We start from the raw sequence: 19,769 nt of genomic DNA on the forward strand, positions 1-19,769 counted from the left end.
AATATAGGGAGAAGGCATCCACTTATGGGCATGGACAGAAACGACATTGAATAGCTCCTTTGTTGTGTGAAATCACTCGCCAACAAAAGTATCTAGCTGGTATTAAGCTCCTGTTGATATGTGCCAGACACTGTGCTGGATATTGGGTATACAAATTAAAAGACAGAGGAAAAGGAAAGGAGGGTTGAATCCTCAAGATTCTTTTGCTGATCTCAAGGAGCCAGCAGCTTTAGTCTCACTGCCAGACCTATGTCTTCTCCTCAGTAGTTTGAATCTAAATTAACAAGCAGAAGAGGGCTCCAACCACATCAGCAATGTTAACTTTTGATTCCAAAGTGCCCCATGGAGTAGCTCCGTCACCTTTCAGAATGAGGCCTGCTCTAGCCCTGTTGCACTTGCTTCTCTCAAAATCTGACCTGAACTTTGGCTTCAGCCTTCCTGCCACACATGAGATCTTTTCCCCTCCAGGTATGACTAGAAGAAACACCTGGAAATGCATGTGGTCCCCACATCAACATCCCCACATCAACCTGCCTACAAGGAAACCTGTCTCATTATTCATTAGTGGCTTGCAGGACAGCAGCTTTAGTTGAATATTAAAGTCTGAGTCAGACTGCAAAGAGTTAAAAAGGGATGGGAGAGAAGTAGTAAGCAGAAAATGGTGACTCACTTTGCAAGAAGTTTGGATGAGAAAGGGAGGAGAAATTCAACTTGAGGGTACTGGAGGGCCTAAAATATTTTTTTAAATAAAAGGCAGGTTGAACACATTTTTAGGGAACAAACTTGGAGACAAGGAGAGAGAAGATTTGAGGGGTGACAATTTGACTCCAGGGAGAGAGAAAAGAGAGCACAGCCTTTAGGATAAGACAGGAGGAGATAGAATCAAGTACATATGGAAAGTATTTGGCATTGGCAAGGAAAAGAGTCAGTCCTTTATCAGAGACTTGGGCAACAGAGTTGAGAAAGGGAAATTATTTTAAGATGAAGAGAATGGGTGAAGAGGGATTTATGTAGAATGGCTTCTTTTAGTAAAGTAAGAGGTAAGGTATGTGGCTGAGAGTGTGGAAGTAGACAATGAGGCAAGAGGAGGCTTGAAATAGCTTAGGCAATGAATGAATGACTTTGACTATAGTGAGGCCCCAGTTTAAATTGGATAGCATAAATGTACGACAGTCTGAATCACCAGAGTGATGTGACTTCCTCTTGGTCCATTCAGCATTCTGCCAATAAAAGTGGAGATAGGATAATACAGGATTGGGGTTTACAATGTATTAGGGATATCCCATGGTATCTCTTTCCCATGGTATCTCTCTTTTCCCCCCAATACATGTATACATATTTATGCAGTTATCTTGCTGCACAAGAAAAATCGGATCCAGAAAGAACAAAACCCTGAGAAGGAAAACAAAATGCAAGCAGACAACTACAGAGAGAGTGAGAATGCTATTTTGTTATCCACACTCAGTCCCACAGTTCTCTCTCTGGGTGTAGATGGATCTCTTCATCACTGAACAATTGGAACTAGTTTGAGCAATCTCACTGTTGAAGGAAGAGAACCACATCCATCAGAATACATCCTCCTATAGTATCGTTGCTGAAGTGTATAATGATCTCCTGGTTCTGCTCATTTCGCTCAGCATCACTTCATGTCAGTCTCTCCAGGTCTCTCTGTATTCATCCTGCTGGTCATTTCTTACAGAACAATAATATTCATATACCACAATTTATTCAGCCATTCTCCAACTGATGGGCATCCACGTAGTTTCCAGTTTCTGGCCACTACAAAGAAGGCTGCCACAAACATTCTTGCACATGTGGGTCCCATTCCCTCCTTTAATATCTCTTTGTATTCCATCATATCTCCATGCCATCTTGATAAATATAAAATTAGCAAAGTACACCTAGGAAAGATATTGACTAATGGTTTTGAGCATGAATTCCAAGGTGAACTTGAACCAAATGATGAAGGTCATACTTTTAAATTCTTCCTCTTTTCAGGCAAGGTGCATCAAGCATAAAGTTATTGAGGGGAAAACTTATGAGTATGCTCTGAGGGTTACTGATATCTAAAAGCCAGTATCGTTGAAAAACACATTTCAATTAATTTATACCCACAAAATATGTCTTAATTTATGTGGTCAGAACTTTAAAATGGAAAGGCAGTTGTATCTGGAAGCATCCAAACGTTTTTAAACCTTGGTCACATTGGCAAAAGAGAAGGCCCATCGTCCAAAGCATCGTGCCACATAAAGAGACAAGTTATGTTAAGGGGCCAGACCAACAACCTCAAGCAGTTTATATAAGGCAATGACAGAAAACTGCAACATATCAGTAGGGGGTGTCAGACTTCACAGTTACCTGATGTCAAGGTAGATATCATCTCAGGTGTCCCAGAACTCACCAGCATTTGCATAAACTTAGGGAAAACAAATCCCCATGCTAAGAACACCCCCCTCATCCTCAAGAATTTTACAAGTCAATTAAACTGGACCTGGAGCATCACTATATCCAAAGCTGTTGTCCAGAGCACCCAACTCCTCAGAGAGACCCCTGGTCATTGTTGACACTTAAGAACAACATTTTACATGAATTTTGACAGATTCGTTAATTCTTTACCTCTAAACCATATGCAATAAAACTTTAAAAATATAGAGACCTGTGTGAGAAATTAAAATTAATTGGAAACAGGATATATAGATATTCCTGTAATCTTGCCTGTTATTGGGGTTGTCTTGAAGAATTTTTCAGAGAACCCGAATAAGATGACCTTACCTTCCAGTAATCTGTTCATAGAAATGAGTAGTTTTATCCACTTATGCAGTATTCTATAGAACATTAAAAATGCACAAAAAAGAAAAGGCTGAATAAGGGCTCATCAGGTGTGTCAGAGAAGGCATTTGGATTCATAAATAGTTCAGATTAAATGACCTCTAAAGCTCCCTCCACCTTTAGGATTTTGTGATTCCAGGAAACTGACAATGAAAAGACATTTGAATGAAAAATGAAAAATCTTTCAGCATCTAGTCAAAAATCTGGACAAAAAAATCTAGTTATTCGATGGCTTTATTTTTATGTTTTAGTGGCAGGTAAACATGGTCATTGTCTTAATCATTCAGTAGAGATGTCCTAGGGAACACTTATGATCATTACATCTAATCAGTCATATTAGTTTTCTGGTCCTTCTGAATTAAACCTGGATAGGGGTGACACAGGTAGATCAGATTATATATACAAGGGCATTCTTGGGGGTAATTTTTTTCCTGTCCTATGAAATTACATTTCATTCCACTAGGGAGCAGCAGACTTCATTAAGTATGTGTGTGTATGTATATATAATTTCTTTAAATCCTCACAAATAACAGTGCCATTACCCCGAATCAAGTTGAAAACAAAAGGTTTGTTTTTTGAACATTAATTTCTAAAATAGATATAGTTTGTATGTCTTATTTGTAAGTCTTACCATGCATTTATTACATATTAAGTACAATTTAAAAACAAAGGTTAGAATATGAAAGCTTTCTATAATCCAGTGCAATTCTGACCTCCAAAAATATTCAGGGCTGATGATATCAGGTTGACCCAATTTTCCAGACTGATCATACTTGCATATATGTTATATGTATCATACTTGCAGAGTCTCCAAACTTGAATCTGGATCATTGTATTTAAAGTCAAAAACATTTGCTGGATTAAGTAAGAGGAAAATTTATGGCAGGAACAGAATCTGAGATTGGAAACTTACATGAAGTGTCAAGGGTCATTTTGAGAAAGGCCCCATTGAAACAGTGATGCTTTCATCAGTATTAGAACAGAGCAAGAGCTTGACTCTGGAGCATAGGCATAGATAGGGGACATATGAGGTCATATATGTGAGAAATGTAGGTGTAACTCCCCTTGTACTGTCACACAGCCTGCTCCTGTCAGAGGCTTGAAGTTGACATCAGGCCTTCCCAGTTTCAGCGTCAGAAATCTTTCCACATTATTTCAGGAAGAAAGTAATTGATCTCAAAAGCTAATTATACAAACACAAAATGAGTCTAGGACTGGCTATTTGACCCAAGCAGAATGGTGGCACAATAGAAGGGGGCTGACCCTCATTTTCCACTGGCTTTTACCTGGTCCCATTCAATACCTGGTTCTCAAATGTGGTGACATTTCGATTTCCTCACAGCTCACCCAAGCAGAGATGGGCCTCACAGAGAGTACATGAAATTGCTTCATTATGCATCAGGTAGAAATATTTTGCGTGTCCTTTTTGAATTATGAACATTGTTACATATTTTACTTGGTAGGTTTATGAAATATAGAAGAAATTGTGATTTAGTTTTAGAGTTGTTAAAATTAGAGAAAGCCACAGCATAAATATTTAACTTTTATAAGTTAACAGGTATAGAGTTGTAAATTCAAGTCTAAACAATAAAGGTTAGTGGTGTATTGTTTCTTTTAGGAAAAAAAAAATATACATAGCACTGATTTTTCTATTAATGCAAATTTTCATACTAAAGCCTCCCCTTCACACATATTACTATTAGTTTTTAAACAAGCCTTCAAAAATGAGTGCCACAACCTGTGAATGGATCCAGCCATTCTGGAGACAGATTTGGAACTATGCTCAAAAAGTTATCAAACTGTGCATACCCTTTGACCCAGCAGTGTTACTACTGAGCTTATATCATAGAGAGATCTTAAAGGGAAAGGGACCCACATATGCAAAAATGTTTGTGGCAGCCCTCTTTGTAGTGTCCAGAAACTGGAAACTGAGTGGCATCCACTCAGTTAGCTGGAGAATGGCTGAATAAGTGATGGTATATGAATGCTATGGAATATTATTGTTCTGTAAGAAATGACCAGCAGGATGATTTCAGAGAGGCCTGGAGAGACTTACAGGAACTGATGCTGAGTGAAATGAGCAGGACCAGGAGATCATTGTATACTTCAACAACAGTACTGTATGATGATCAATTCTGATGGATGTGGCTCTTTCCAAAAGGAGATGATTGAGGCCAGCTCCAGTGATCTTGTGAAGGAGAGAGCCATCTGCACCCAGAGAGAGAACTGTGGGAACTGAGTACGGATCACAACATAGCATTTTCACTCTCTTCTGATGCTATTTGCTTGCATTTTGTTTTCTCTCTCATTTTTCCCCTTTTGATCTGATTTTCTTGTGCCACAAGATAATTATAAAAATGTATACATATATTGGATTTGACATATAATTTAACATATTTAACATATATTGGACTACCTGCCAGATAGGGGAGAAGGTGGGGAAAAAGAGGGAAAACTTTGGAACAGAAAGTTTTGCAAGGGTCAATGTTGAAAAATTATCCATGCATATGCTTTGTAAATAAAAAAGCTTTAATAAAATTTTAAAAAATAACAAAAAAATGAGTGCCACAGAAGAATAAAGTGTCAGCTTTAGCATTTCTGGTCTAAGGCAAAATATCTATTGGTCTTCATTGGATTTGTCAAATGCAGAAAGGAAAGGTTATTAGGGTTTCACCCTGGTTTTAGGAGCTCTAAATTGTAATTAAGAGAGGGTCTTATGGTTTAAGCCTTTTATTAATTATTAATAACTCTTGAGCCCCTAAATACTAGAGCTAGATGAACCATGTGAGTTGGAACTCTTTACAGGTTACTCGAATCACGAGTTGGTGTAAAACAGCAGATTCCTCAGAGTTAAGAGTATGGTGACAGAGCAGAAGGATGGATCGGGCACCCTGGTCACTAATTGGAAAAGAAAGTATTCATTTTGCTGGAGTGGCCAAAGATAGGGAATACTTTCTAAACTTTATGGCGCCTTTGTCACACACCACTGCCTGGAGTAGACATTTCACCTGCCAAATCTCGTGGTCTTTTCTTTTTTAGTCCTTATTCTGTGTGAGGCTCTGAGTCAATAGGTGGAAATTGCAAAGAGAGCCTGAAGTACTGATAAAATTACTCCCTGAGGCAAGCAGGGAAAGGGCACAGGTGGGGATCAATTCAACTGCATAGGGTAGCCCCTCCTTGCTGTGTCCTGTCAGAAATCCAAGTTATGTTAATGCCTTGAAATTAAATTTTCCCTATAAATCTGTCCATCACCCCCCAGGCAATCTTTGCTGAACCCGTTTTGGGTTAGCCTGCCACAGCATTCTGCTTCATGGTGTCTTTCTCCTCACCCTCCCCATGCATCTCATGTCTTCCCTGTCACTCCTCCCCCCAACCATGCTTTAAGATATCTTTCTCCTGTTTTGGGGTACTAAACTCCTCTATGGATTTAGGCTGCTAGTCACAGGTATACTCACACCTCATGGAATACTTCCTTTTTCTTGGCTAACTGTGAGTTTCATTAGGGAACTTGTCTTTTCCATTGTTAATTGCTAAAATCCCTCTCCTTGCTAGGTGTGTTCTCTCAGATTTATTTCATATTTACCACTCCAGGTGTCTATTGTATCTTCATTTTGTCTGTAACTTTGCCTAAATAAACCTACCTTTTGCCAAAGGGAATAGCCAATTCTTCACATGACTGTACCCCAACATTTGGTGCCTACATCAATGTCATCATTTGGTGCTGAACCCTAAACAAATTAATTCTATTTGACCTCCACATTGCAGTTGACCTTCCTCTTGTCCTAGAGAATCTGGCTGGGTTTTTGTGCCAACACCCTCTTCTGGTTTTCTTCTTACCTGTCTAGCTGCTCCATTTCAAGCCCCCTAATTCTGGGTGTTTCCATGGGACTCTGCTCTGGGCCTTCTCTATATTTACTTTCCCTCTCTCTTCTCTATATTTTTAATATTTTATTTTAAATTTAGATTTATATTATATTTATGTTTACTTTTCTACATTTACTTTCACTTACCACACTGTGTGAATCATTTTCCAAACTACCCAGTATTTGTCTGATATCACCAGTTGCTTATTAGACATTTCAAAAGGGATGGCCCAGAAAAATTGAAAATTCCACATATCTAAAACAGAACTCGATATTTTTTTCCTCTCACATCTCCTGTCTTCCAAATGCCCCTATTTTTGTCAAAGTGGGCCCTTAATCAACATTAAGGACCTAGTAAGTCAGGCACTGTGTTTAGTGCTAGAACTTATGTTCTGTAGAGGATTAGAGAAATGATGTTAATTAGGGAAAGGGGATGGAGAGAGGTATCTTCCAGAAAAGACTGGGGGCATGGGATAAAGTGTGAACAATGGCCTTGGGAATGAGGTGAGAGAAGGAGAGAAATGAGGAATACTTTTAAGGGATTTTGAGATGAGAGCTCACCATGAAGGATTTCTACTTTCTAAATAAAATGGTGGAGAAACAAGATTATGTGACAATCAACTGTGATGGACAGGGCTCTTTTCAACAATGAGGTGAATTCAGGCCAATTCCAAAAGCCTTGGGATGGACAGAGCCGTTTGCATCCAGAGAAAGAGAAGACTGTGGGTACTGAGTGTGGACTAGAACATAGTAATTTTCACCTTTTTGTTGTTCTTGTTGTTTTCTTGGTTTTTTTTCCTGTCACTTCTTTTTTCAGTTTTTGTCAGAATTTTTTGTGCATGATAAATGTGGAATGTGCACATTTAACCTATATTGAATCACTTGCTATCTGGGTGGAGGGAGGTTGGGGAGGGAGGAAAGAAGAAATTGGAACCCAAGGTTTTGAAAGAGTGGATGTTGAAAACTATTCTGCTTGTATTTTGAAAAATAAAAAGCTGCTATTATTAAAAAATGTTCAGAAAGGGTCTTCAACTGAGATCATCAGAAGAAGTTTGAAACAGTTGCTATTGGGGGGAGGCTAAAGATTCAAAAATAGCTTGAATTGATATGGTGCTTTAACAATTAAGATTGTGATTTATTTATCTCATTTGCTCCTCATAGCAACTCTCTAAAGTTGGCACAGTTAGCCCTACTTTACAGATGATAAAATAGGTTCAAAGAGACTAATTTTTTTTTACCTTGGTTCTGAATTTGTACTCGGGTTTCCCAGATTCTAAGTCCAGCACTTTGTTTATCTTACCACTGTGACACCCAGTTGAACCTAGGCAAAATAAATTGGTAAGGAGCCCTGATTGCTCAAAACATCATCCAGCAACATTTAAACAACTCTCAGAGGTTGATAGGAGGGTAGGCTTTAATTTCTTTATTTAGCCAATGAGGGAGTTAAAGAATGCTTTCTAAAGGTCCTTCCAATTTAGCATTCTATGAACTCTAACTGTGGGTACAAGAGTCAGAATCAGAGCTGTTTCTGTGAACATTTTTGGGTTAGTCCTAGGACTTTTAAAAATAAGTCAAAAGGTAATAATGCAAGTGATACTTCCCTTAAGAAGTCTTTACCTACTTGCCCTGTTTTCCCCCTCATTTTTGTTTAAAGATTATTCCTTACCCACTCCTACACCTGAATTTGATTCACCTCAATAAGCATTTATTAAATGCCTCCTCTGTGTTAATAGGCTGGGAATGCAAAAACAAAATAAAAGAAAAAACAACAACAACAAAAAAACATGAAACTATCCCCACTGTTGAAAAATATTCTGTGTTCTGACTTCAGTATCCTCTAGCATCTGACATATAATAAGCACTTGTGAATGGAATTAAATGGAGGCTGCCTCTGAAAGAAAATTGTGCTGAGACTTTATAGTGATCTTTAATGGTGATCTCTTTTGTTAAAATTTTTCTTGGCTCTTTTCCCCTAAATTTATTCCATTAGGGTATTTTAAAGAAAAAAATTTTTGTGTTATATTTTCTCATGAACAATATATAGCCATTAAGCTGGAAATTTTTGCACTGGGTTCTTGGTAATGGATTTTTTCCTAGATCTTAGCAATCAGTATTCCATAAATAAATTTTGGGAATTGGAAGAGGAGGATAAAGGAGCCAAAGCCATCAGGAGAGGGAATATTGAATGGAGTGACTGTAAAAGGTGTATATACAGCAGAAAAATCTTATGGTTAAGTGATATGACAAAATGCTGGCACTGAGTTAGACCAGTCATCTAGATTCTTGTATCCAAACCCCCCTCCTCTCTCTACTCAGCTTAGGAAATAAGATTGCAAAGAGTAGCCTAGAAATAATGAAAACCTCAAGAATCAGGGTAACATAGCTGACAAACGTTAGCATATAATAATGAAAAAATCACATTCTAATGATATACACTGAATCAGGGGAAGCCATTTGGGTTTTCCACCTAGTCCTTTTGGTCCTAAGAAATGTAAATTTCAGAAAAGTTCTATAAATCCAGAATAAGACCAGCAGAATACCAAGTGGTTCTGATAAGTTTGAGATGTTGTGGACATGATTACATTATAAAAATGAAACTTTAATTTCCCTACCCTCTCCCCATCCCTATTCCATTACCATCTGGATCCATGCTGCTAAGTGCTCCCATTTCCTATCAATGGTTATTACCTTTTGCCTCTACCCCTCATCCTTTTCTTCACAGCTGCCTGCCTTTCTTCACCACTTTATTCTACCACTCCACGCCCTCTGCCTCTGAACTGCTTTTGAAGTGTCTCTGTGTGCTTTTTGTGTGTTTTCCTCCTCCCTATCCCCTATCTTAAGTATGTTTGAAGTCTCATTCCTAGATATCATGGTTTTTCCTAGCAAGTACCCAAAGAACCAGGTATGTTGGCTCCATTTTGTAACGTCATAAATTATCAATTTAAATCTCCAAAAGCACTATTACAAATATCATGAACTGGAGGTGGAATGAAGAAAGATAGAGAGGTAGTGAGAATAAATAATACTGACATGCAGGCAAGGAGGCAACAGAAAAATGGAACTTTACTTTTTATGCTGAGAGACAATCAGAATCCTTGGTGGAACTTAGAACACAGGGAAGAACCTGTGCTATGTGGTGATTTTGTGTCAGTTCTACAGATGGATCTTTAACTTCCAGGAGACAGTAGTGGTAATGGTTGGCTGAGAGTCCCTCAATAGATGAAACTTCATTTAACATTGTCCTAGCATGGGTAAAGGTGAATGTTGGGGCTTCTTCTTTTCCCACAGTAACAATAGCCCTGGGGCAGAAGAGACAGTACTCTTCAAAAGAGTTGTGTTGGATCACTTTTGAAATGCTATTGCAGGAATTTTGCCTTGCTCCTTAAGGTGTGTAAAGATTTGTGCTGCTTGAATAAAGTCCCAGTTATTGTCTTGCAAGCATTTCTGTGACCACTCCAGATTCATGCCAGATTGAGCAGAAAAAGACTGTAGCATGTCTTGCTGTTGTTGGGAAATGGTGGTCATCCAGCTCGGGGAAATCATAAGTGGAGCAGGTTGGGCAAAAGCATGACGGATTTCTTCTGAGTTGGCATTTCTTACAAAGAGCTCATCATTCACCATACACATCCTGGTAGCATTATTAGAAGGAACAGCAATGAATACTCTGGTGAATCCTCTAATGGTATCGTGGGCTTTTTCATCTAGTTCTTTAAAGACACCGTTTACGGAAAAACACAGCAAAGTCTCTGTCTGGGCACTAACGTCTACCACGAAGGAATTCACATCATGCTGGGTCTTCGGCAATCCATTGAGAAAAGCCACAACGGAGAGACGCGAGTGTTTTAGAAGGCGGTACCGCAGGCTGGGATCTTTGACTTTTTTCATATTTCTGTTATCATTCATATATTCACTCAAGTTGTAACGAGATAGATTTTGAAGGCTCACTGGAAGGCTTAACGAACAGCAGGCTCCCTCATGGTAGGCATCAAGCAGTCCCTGCCTGTTGCCAGTGTCATAGACATTATAATACTGTTGTAGGAAATACATGACCATGTTCTTCATGGTTTCTGATCCAAAGTAGCTACCCTTGCAGGTAGGTAGTGTAAGGTGCGATTGTACATCGAAAGTGATGGGAGGAGGCAGATCGTGACCATCCAGACGTAACAACTTTGGGAAACGTTCCCGGATGGCACTGAGGTAGGAGGACCGATCTTGGAAGACTTCACACAGAGGATTTCCCTGGAGCCAAAGTTCATCTAACTTTAATCCCTTCAGTTTATCCAGTTCCCGCTCTGACTTTAATTCATTGTCTGAGAGGTTGAGGATTTTGAGATTAAGTGCCTTTGGCACTATCTCGGACAAGTCATCAAGTTTGTAAAGTCTATTCTTACTCAGATTCAACGATAAGAGTTCTGGAATGTTTTCCCCAATGATTTGAACTGATGCAGACATGTAATTTTTGCGATTCAAAACGATATCTATATTTTGAGCCATGAGGTCTGGATCTGAGCGAAGGCCCTTTAGGTCAAGGGACTTCTGCAAACTATCATATTTCTTGCTCATGATAATCTTTAACTGCTCCACCTGTTCGGGCTTCAATTCATTTTGTACAGAATAAGGTGGGCTCGATGAACTAATTATTATCGAGATTCTGCGGTTAGTATCATCCGTGATATGGTTAGCGGCTTTCAGTGCAGCAGCAGTTTTGGCATTCTCCACAAAAAAATTGGCCCTGTTATTTTCATAATGAAATTCGATTGCATCAAAGGGAACACTGCATTTGCTCTGAATTGTATTTAACAACCATGTTTTGTCATACTTTTTGCCGTTGGGAATTGTGACCTTGAACCATTGTTTTGAAGGCGGGTTCAGGCTGGAAGTAATCGCCCCTCGATCTAGGATAGGTCTGTTTCGATCTCTCCGCCTCACGGTGACACGGATTCGATCTCCGCCCCGCTCCCACCATCTCTCTCTGCTGAAACGGGAGGTACTTGGGGAGTACCTGTTCCTGGAAACCTCTTGGCCTTCACTGGTGTCTTCGGTACTCTGAAGGTCCAAGGACGAAACCCGGCTGAAGCCTTGGCTCCCGACGCCGCACTTCCCTTCTGGGTACTGCTTCCAGCGTGAGGCGTCTCGACCGCGCTGGCGAAGAGGTCCTGCGCTGCTCTCGCCACTACTGCGGCCCTGTACAGGGCCGCCGCCGCCGCCGACAGCGCCACCCGCACCACCACTCGAACCAGTATGCTCACCATAAGACTTGTGTTCGGACTTGGCTTTAGACTTGCCTTCCGGTTTGCTCCGATCCTCCATGGTAGACCTCAATGAGCACAGGACTTAATAGAAATTGTCTCAACCTGATCTCCCCTTAGGCTTAGGGAGCGGGAGCCACAGAACAACCGTTGTCTTGGAGGACCAACGAGCCTGTGCCAACATTCGACTCTGCGTGCCTGACTACCTCAGCTTCCGCGCCTGCGCACTGGGCAGCAGAGGAACAGGACTACCTCACGGGTGACCCAGGTCAGACTAGTTGCAACTGTGCATCTGGGCGCCTTAGTAACCTTGTATGTATGTCCCAACTGAACATGCGCAGTGCTTTATGCAGTCAGAAGGCCGCAGACGCCATGAGGGGGGAGGGGTTCATGTTTGCTGAGACTGAGATGGATCTCACAGTAGGGGGCGGTGTATGGGATCCCCTTCCCTGATTTATACCTTCAGGAAATACACTTGCTTTCCAAAATGAAACTTATGGAAACACCCTCCTAAGACTGAGATGAGCAACTTCTCTTCAGAATTGCTTTTCACATGGAAAGATTAAATACTGTTGCAGTAATATAGCCTGTTGGACTTGAACTCAAGCCCACCACCCCAAGCAGGCCGACTTCTTTTGATTGTTAGCCCACTGGAAGATCTGGGCTTCTCTTACATTGCCCACCCTACTTGCAGATCTCAGCTTCTCCAACATTTCCCCACGTGGCTTGCAGATCTGGCCTTCTCTTCCAGTTCCTTCCTCTTTTAGTTGCACAGATAGCCCTTGGGAAATGTTTTTGTGCCCCTTGTCGGTTAGACATCTACTCTTGGTGTGTTTTTATTTAATTAAAAATTTTTTTTACTTGCAGCCTGAGCCTCCCACAGCATGCAAAGCAATGTGGTATGCTCATGCTGTGAAGGAACTAAATATTTGTACGCTCAACCTTGAACATCTGGTACCAAGGCATACAGAGCACCACAAAAAGTCAAAGAAGAGAAAAAAGAAAAAGGCAATAAAATCTTTACCATGCCTCTTAGTTTTATAGCTTTAAAATATTTTCCTCCTTCTCAATCAGTGCATCCAAGGAAACTTTTAAAATGGTAACAATCAATTTTTAACAAGGAAAAAATCTGAACTCATAAATATTGTACATATTAATTGTCAAGCTTAATGGAACATTTTATGTTTCTGGGCAACTCGTTTACATAATTAAAATCTCTTTTGATCTGTGAGTAAATGATTTAATCATAATGCTCATTAGTCTAAAATGGGTCTTCCATTCAATTGTATCAAGATGGAATGGAAAATTCTGAAACCTTTAAAAAATATTTGTTTGCTTAAGTAAATACAGAAAATTATTTGTGAGCTGTTATCTTTCTTTTATCTTTTTCAATGTTATTTATTCTAAAAATCACTTAGTTTAAAGCATTTTTATCTGATTCTATTTGCTTCAAGAAGAATTCGATTTATACTTGTTAACCACTTCATTACAAAAAAAACTATATATTTTTTAAAAGGAACAAGTTCTTACAACAGAAATGGTACAGCTCTGCTGTTTTTCTTACTGATCTCTTTAGACAAATGCAACTATTTAAAAAAAATAAAACTGTGTTTTCCCACTCTTTCGAAGCTTTAGTGCAGATTAAATAATCTTCTATGGGATTGTATATCTCTGGCCAGAAAAATGCTCGTTTCTAGAACTTGTTTAGAATTTAAAGGACTTTGAAAGTAAGTATTTGTTTGCTACACCTTGCTTTTGTAACCCATTTGCCCACTGAATTCTGCACATTTGTGTGAGAAGGACTTGTTACTTGACTCAGTTTCAGAATCCAGAGACCTAAAGAAAGGGATGCTTTCCATTTCATGCACTTCTACCATGATGCATCATGATAATTCCAGCACATTGAAACACTTTGAAATAACTGCAGGTTACAAAAAAACCAGGTCCAGGATTTGATTTCCCACAGCAAGGGAGCAAGAAAGTTCTTAGAGAAATTTGTTATTCTGGCTTTTATGCCTTGTTTTGCTGTGTTGTGATAGAATGCTGGATTTGAAGTCAGAAAGACCTTTGTTCAAATGTTACTTCTTGGACTTATTGTGCCAAGCAACTCCTCCATTTCCTTGCTGGTAAAATAGGAACAAAATTCTGATTGGACCTACCACATAGGTAGCTTAAATACAAAAAATTTTATGAAGTTCTTTATAAATAAAGCTTTGAGTTCTATATAAATACAAGCAGTTATTTCATATTATGACATGTTATTGTCTACAAATTTAATATATACGTAATGTGAATACACAACAGTTACTTAAGCATCTATTAAGCTCCTGCTATGTACCAGAGGCTATATTCAGTGCTGAAGAAACAAATCTGAAAGGAAAGTCCCTGTCCTTGAGAAATCTGAATTATACTAGGACATTCTGTTAAGCTAGAAAGCCTTCAACAACCAGCCAAGTTTCTGCTATATTTCTCTCAACTGAGGACTAATTTACTTTACACTGGAAGAAGGATCCCTTCCCTACCTTTAGTATCAAAGATTTTTGCTGCCTAGAATTTCTAATGCAATTCAAGGTCTTCTAAATTACTTGATGAGTCGTCTTGATTTAATCCTTACAGGAACCCAGAGTTTTGTGGTGGTTTGGTTATTTTTAGTTATGTCCAATTCTCCCTGGCCCCATTCAGTTTTCAGGGTTTTCTTGGCAAAGATCCTGGACTGGTTTTCTATTTCCTTCTCCAGCCCTTTTGATAGATGAGGAAACGGAGACAGAGAGTGGGAAATGACTTCCCAAGGTCAGACAGCTAGTATATAGGTGTCTGAGGTCAGATTTGAACTCAGGCTGCTCTATTCACTGTGCCATCTAATATGTAGGTATTATTGTTATTAACCACATTTTTCAGATGTAGGTCATATGCCTATTAAGTGTCTGATGGAGAATTTGCACTCCAAGTCCTTTATTCATCATGCTGTTGTGCTTATGAAAGGGCTCCCAAAAGGTTGAGGGGTCATAAACCAGAGTTGTGAGAGGTCTTAAAAGAATTTGCAGTCTCTAACCCATCTCTAAGTCAAGGGGCAAAGTTTATTGTAGTTGTAATGCTAATTAAAGTAGGCTAAGTTCCAAAAGCATTTAGCAAAGAACCAACAGAAAGAAGACAGATTTATAGAACAAAGATGAGACCTTCTTATTACTTATTTGCTAATTTTATAGTTTACAGGTAGGTTTCAGGGATGATCTTTTCACTGATGAATAGATTATCTATCTAACAGTCAGCAATGTTTGTAGTGTTATTCTAAGGCCACAAGATTTTAGAATCATTGACAGATTGTCAGAATAGCACACTAAGGTCAGAGGCCCTCAGGATCTCTAATATATCTTCCCTAAAGCCTAAGGGAAGAGATATTATTATATTCTTAGGCCAGAAGACTTTCACAATTATTTATAGATGGTTAGAACAATAGTATTCTAAGGTTGGGGGGAGAACCTCAGGATCACTGATTCTAAAGCTAGAATACTTAAGACTCATTGACACATAGTGAGAACAGAAGTAATCTAAGGTTGGGAGAACTTCCCTACTGCTGTCTTCCCTAGAAGCTGTATTCCATCATTTCCCCTCTTAAACAGTTTGACCCCTAAATTCATTTGGGACAAAGGGATGCAGGCCTCATTTTTTTTGGAGCCAATTGATGCTGATAAGGGATGTAGAGCTGTTCCTGCCTGTTCCTGGGGTCCAGACTGAGGACAGGAGGCACACGACTTGAAGATGGTGCCAGGAGCAATCATGGGGTGCTGAATGTCAAAATTAGTTAGCCGGTGGTATTCAGGTTCAGCAAATAGTGTGAAGTTTACAACTTGGAGTCTGGAGAAAAAAAATCTCACAAGTAGGTAAAAAATGCAGATGCTGAATATGAGCAAAAAAAAAAAAGAATAATTAAAAGTGGAGTTAGTATGAGGGTTACTTGAGATAATAGCCAGGAACCCCCAGAGGAAGACGTGGGAGGGTACATGAGACTATCAGGAATGCCTCACATCTAGACAGCTTTTCCAAGGATAAATACCAAAGAATACTTCCCCAATATCCCTGCTTTTGTCTCTTCAAAGGAGTAGGGGCAATGGATAAAGTTGTGGCATATGCATATGAATGTATTCCCCAGGTGGCCTAGGGTGCAAGCACCATAAGGTTTAAAAGGCATTAAACATTGGGCAGAGAGGATGACATGCAAAATGGAGATAATAATAATTAATATTAAATGGGTTTGATCTCTTTTAGTGAAAACCTCTGAGCTTTTTCAGTCTTACAAGGGAAGGCTTTTACCCAATTAGTGAAGGTGTCAACAAAAATCAAAAGCAGGTTGAAGCCTGTTAGAGGGAACATATGTATAAAATCTATCTGCCAGTCCTACCCTGAGTGTGTATCCCTCCTCTGGGTGGGCTTCAGGAAAGGGGGATTTAACAGCTCTTCCAGGATTTACTTGGCCACAAATTGGGCAGACGTGACAGATCTGTTTAATTGTTTCTCCTAGTTTGTGACCAGTAAAAATAGGTTTCACAAAGAATTGGAGAGCATTTATTCCCAAGTAAATAGCTTGGTGTGGCCAAAGAGAAGTTTCCACTGGCTGGCCTCTGGGATCAGAAGCTGGCCTGAGGGTGTTTGAAACCACTTAGAAGGAGAAAGGGTGAGTCCCTTTTCTTTAGCAAGGACTTATTCCTGGGAGCTATATGAGGAAGTGAAGGAGTTGAGAAATTAAAGGTGCCACGATCAGGGGCAAACAGGCACAAGCAGCTGAATCTGCAAGTCTGTTTCCTTTGGCCTGAAGTGAATACCTCTTTGGTGTCCTTTACAAAACCTAAGAGAAACCTCTCTGGGTTTGTGGACAGCTTTCAGTAATTTCACAAAAGTCCTCTTTCTTTCCATGTAGCCCCATGAATGTGCAAAACATGAAAGGCCTATTTGGAGTCATAGATGTTATAGATGTTCACTCTCATTCCTTTTCCCAATTCTAAAACTCTGGCTCTGAACCTGGTGAGCAGTGAGAATCTCCAGTGGTTGTCCTGGGGTGAATTTAGACTTCCTCAATTAGAAGGACTGTGGCAGCTAGCTCTAAGGCAGGAGGGCTCCCCAACGACACCAAATTTCTTTGAAAAATAAGCCAGAGATCTTGGATCAGTTCCCAGGGACTGAGTCAAGACCCCTAGCATCTGGTCCTACCTTTCATCCACATACAGAGTAAAAGGCTTTAGGTAGGGCTAAAGCTGGAGCAAAAGATTGGTTTAGCTTTCAAGTTCTTAGAAACCTTGGCCTATTCAGGGCCCCCATTTGAGGGGAATTGTGTCAGGGCCTTGAATTCAAAACTCAAAAAGAATATCAGCTAATCAGCTACAGTCCCAAGAGATTTTACATCTAATAGCAAATTCTACTAACCACAGCTTAGGACGAGGTACATTATTAAACCAGGATTTACACACATAGGAAATTTTGTTTAACATGTTTTTCTTTTCTTTTTCTTGAGTTTAAACTCATCCTGGTGCAAGGGACCAAGTGCTAAACAAATTTATAGATTCTTAGTAAACACATTCCTTGTTTAGGAACTTTACATTCTAAACAGGCTTCTTTCTGAGGGCAGATGACCTTGCTTACCCTGATGGTTTCAAGAAAACTGGCAAGAATCACAAAGTATGGGGGTATTGACAAGCAAAAGGCTGAGTTTGCTGTTGCCCACCCGAGCTATTGTTAGTGTTTTCATGGGCTGTACTGTTTGATACCTTTTCCCCACTCTGTGAAGGGGGAAAAAAGGCATTGCATGCCTTGTACTTGGAGATGAAGTGGCTTTCACCTCATCCCTCTTGTTCCACATACAGTAATTACCAATTTTAGGTTTAACATAATGACAATAACTGCAAATAACTTAGTTATTTTCCTGATAGTCAAATTGTCTTAGCTGTAGTTTCCTCTTGATTTTCTACCAAAAGTGAAAATATCTAATTCCCTAGATTACATTTACAAAGCATTATAAAATGGAATTAACAAGGCTAAATAAACTTTCCACCTTATTTTAGTCAACAAGGTCCTCAACAGTCTTTGATAAGTCAAAGGCAGGCTGTTTGTTGCTAGAGTTCTAGTGAACTGCTTCATTCTTTCCCCAAGCTGTTGCAGCTTTGAAAGTATTCAACAAAGATTTCTATTCCCTTAAATAAGTTTCCTTTTTGTTTTAAGGCAAGAACAAGATATTTCTTAAAATTGAGATACAACAGATTTTAAAATTGACTTAACTTTAGTTCGTGACATTCCCTAAATTCTAATTAAATGTTCCAGACAAAGTGAATTGCCATTTGGTTATTTTCCAATTCACACAAACCATTTCTTTTGTGAGGCAGGAAAGAGTTAAAGTGCTTTTTTTCTTTTTACTTAGAGGGTCCTCAGAATTCCAACTCTCAAGAACTCAAAAGCAGACTGTTGCCAAAGTCTTTAGAGTAGTAGCAAACTGCTTTTCTATTTTCCTAAAGTTCCCACAAGTTTAAATCTTCTGTTAACAGTGTGAATAGTTCACAATTAACATATCCCTTTAGTGGGCTTTGATTAGAGCTTTAAAACTGCTTTTACTATCATATCTCAAATAACAAATTTCACTGAACTGAATATATTTTCTTTCTGTCCCTCTCACCCCTGTGTCCACATATCCCTGCTGCAAACAGGGAAAGAGGGAAAAGAGAAAGAGAGAGGTTTTTTTTTTCTTTCCTCTATGCACTATCCTCCTAGGTGAACTTAGTTGAATTTGCTTCCAAATTACTTTACGCATGCATAGAAGTCATTTATCTCAAGATTGACTTTGTATGTTTATTACATCTAAGAACATAAAATTATAAAATATGAAGCAATTATATCTAATATAGCAGTTACCAGTCATATAGCATGTTTTATGCTAAGCACTTTTGCAATCGTGATCTTCACAAAAAAAATCATTATTTCTCTTTACAAATCAGAAAACTGGGCAGAGATAAAATAATTTGCCATCATTTACATAGCTAATACATATCCACCACTGTAACAGAGAATGGTGGGCTTACAAAATGCAGATGCTGACTGGCTTTCTAACTTCACACTGCCATGCTGGGGGGTGCCAGGAGTACCCGGATTCTTCCCAGGCAGTTGTTGGACAGAAGCTGCTGAAGGCTGGGGTGACTGGTGCCAGAATCTTCCTCTGATGATAGTTTCAGGTGCCAGGGCTCAGGGAATGCTGACATGGAGCCTGACCCCCACTCCATCCCCACTACTCCAAACTGGATTGGAAATGTATTTGGACAAGGTTGTGTGTGGCTCTTGCTACTTTCCCCATTTCTACAGATGAGGCAGAATAAATTATGATATGTGGATGTTATGGAATATTATTCTGTAAGAAATGACCAACAGGATGATTTCAGAAAGGCCTGGAGAGACTTACAGGAACTGATGCTGAGTGAAAGAAATGAGCAGGGCCAGGAGATTGTTATATACGGCAACAACGACACTGTATGATGGTCAATTCTGAGGGACGTGGCTCTCTTCAAAATTGAGATGAAACAAACCAATTCCACTTGTTCAGTGATGAAGAGAACCATGTACACCCAGAGAGAGAACCATGGGAACAGAGCATTCTCACTCTCTCTGTTGTTGCTTGCATTTTGTTCTTTTTCTCAGTTTTTTTCCCCTTCTTGATCTGAATTTTTCTTGTGCAGCAAGATAACTGTATATCAATGTATACATATATTGGATTTAACATGTATTTTAACATATTTAATATGTATGAGACTATCTGCCAGCTAGGGGAGGGGGGAGGGAGAAGGAGAGGGAAATT

At 39.4% G+C, this 19,769-nt stretch overlaps 1 pseudogene; it reads right to left on the minus strand.

The window, feature by feature from the left end:
* Positions 1–9,804: 9,804 nt before the first annotated feature.
* On the minus strand, positions 9,805–12,002 carry LOC141548998 (nuclear RNA export factor 1 pseudogene; annotated as a pseudogene).
* Positions 12,003–19,769: the final 7,767 nt, after the last annotated feature.

This window comes from Sminthopsis crassicaudata, chromosome X, assembly GCF_048593235.1.
Source record: "Sminthopsis crassicaudata isolate SCR6 chromosome X, ASM4859323v1, whole genome shotgun sequence".
Lineage (NCBI taxonomy): Eukaryota > Metazoa > Chordata > Mammalia > Dasyuromorphia > Dasyuridae > Sminthopsis > Sminthopsis crassicaudata.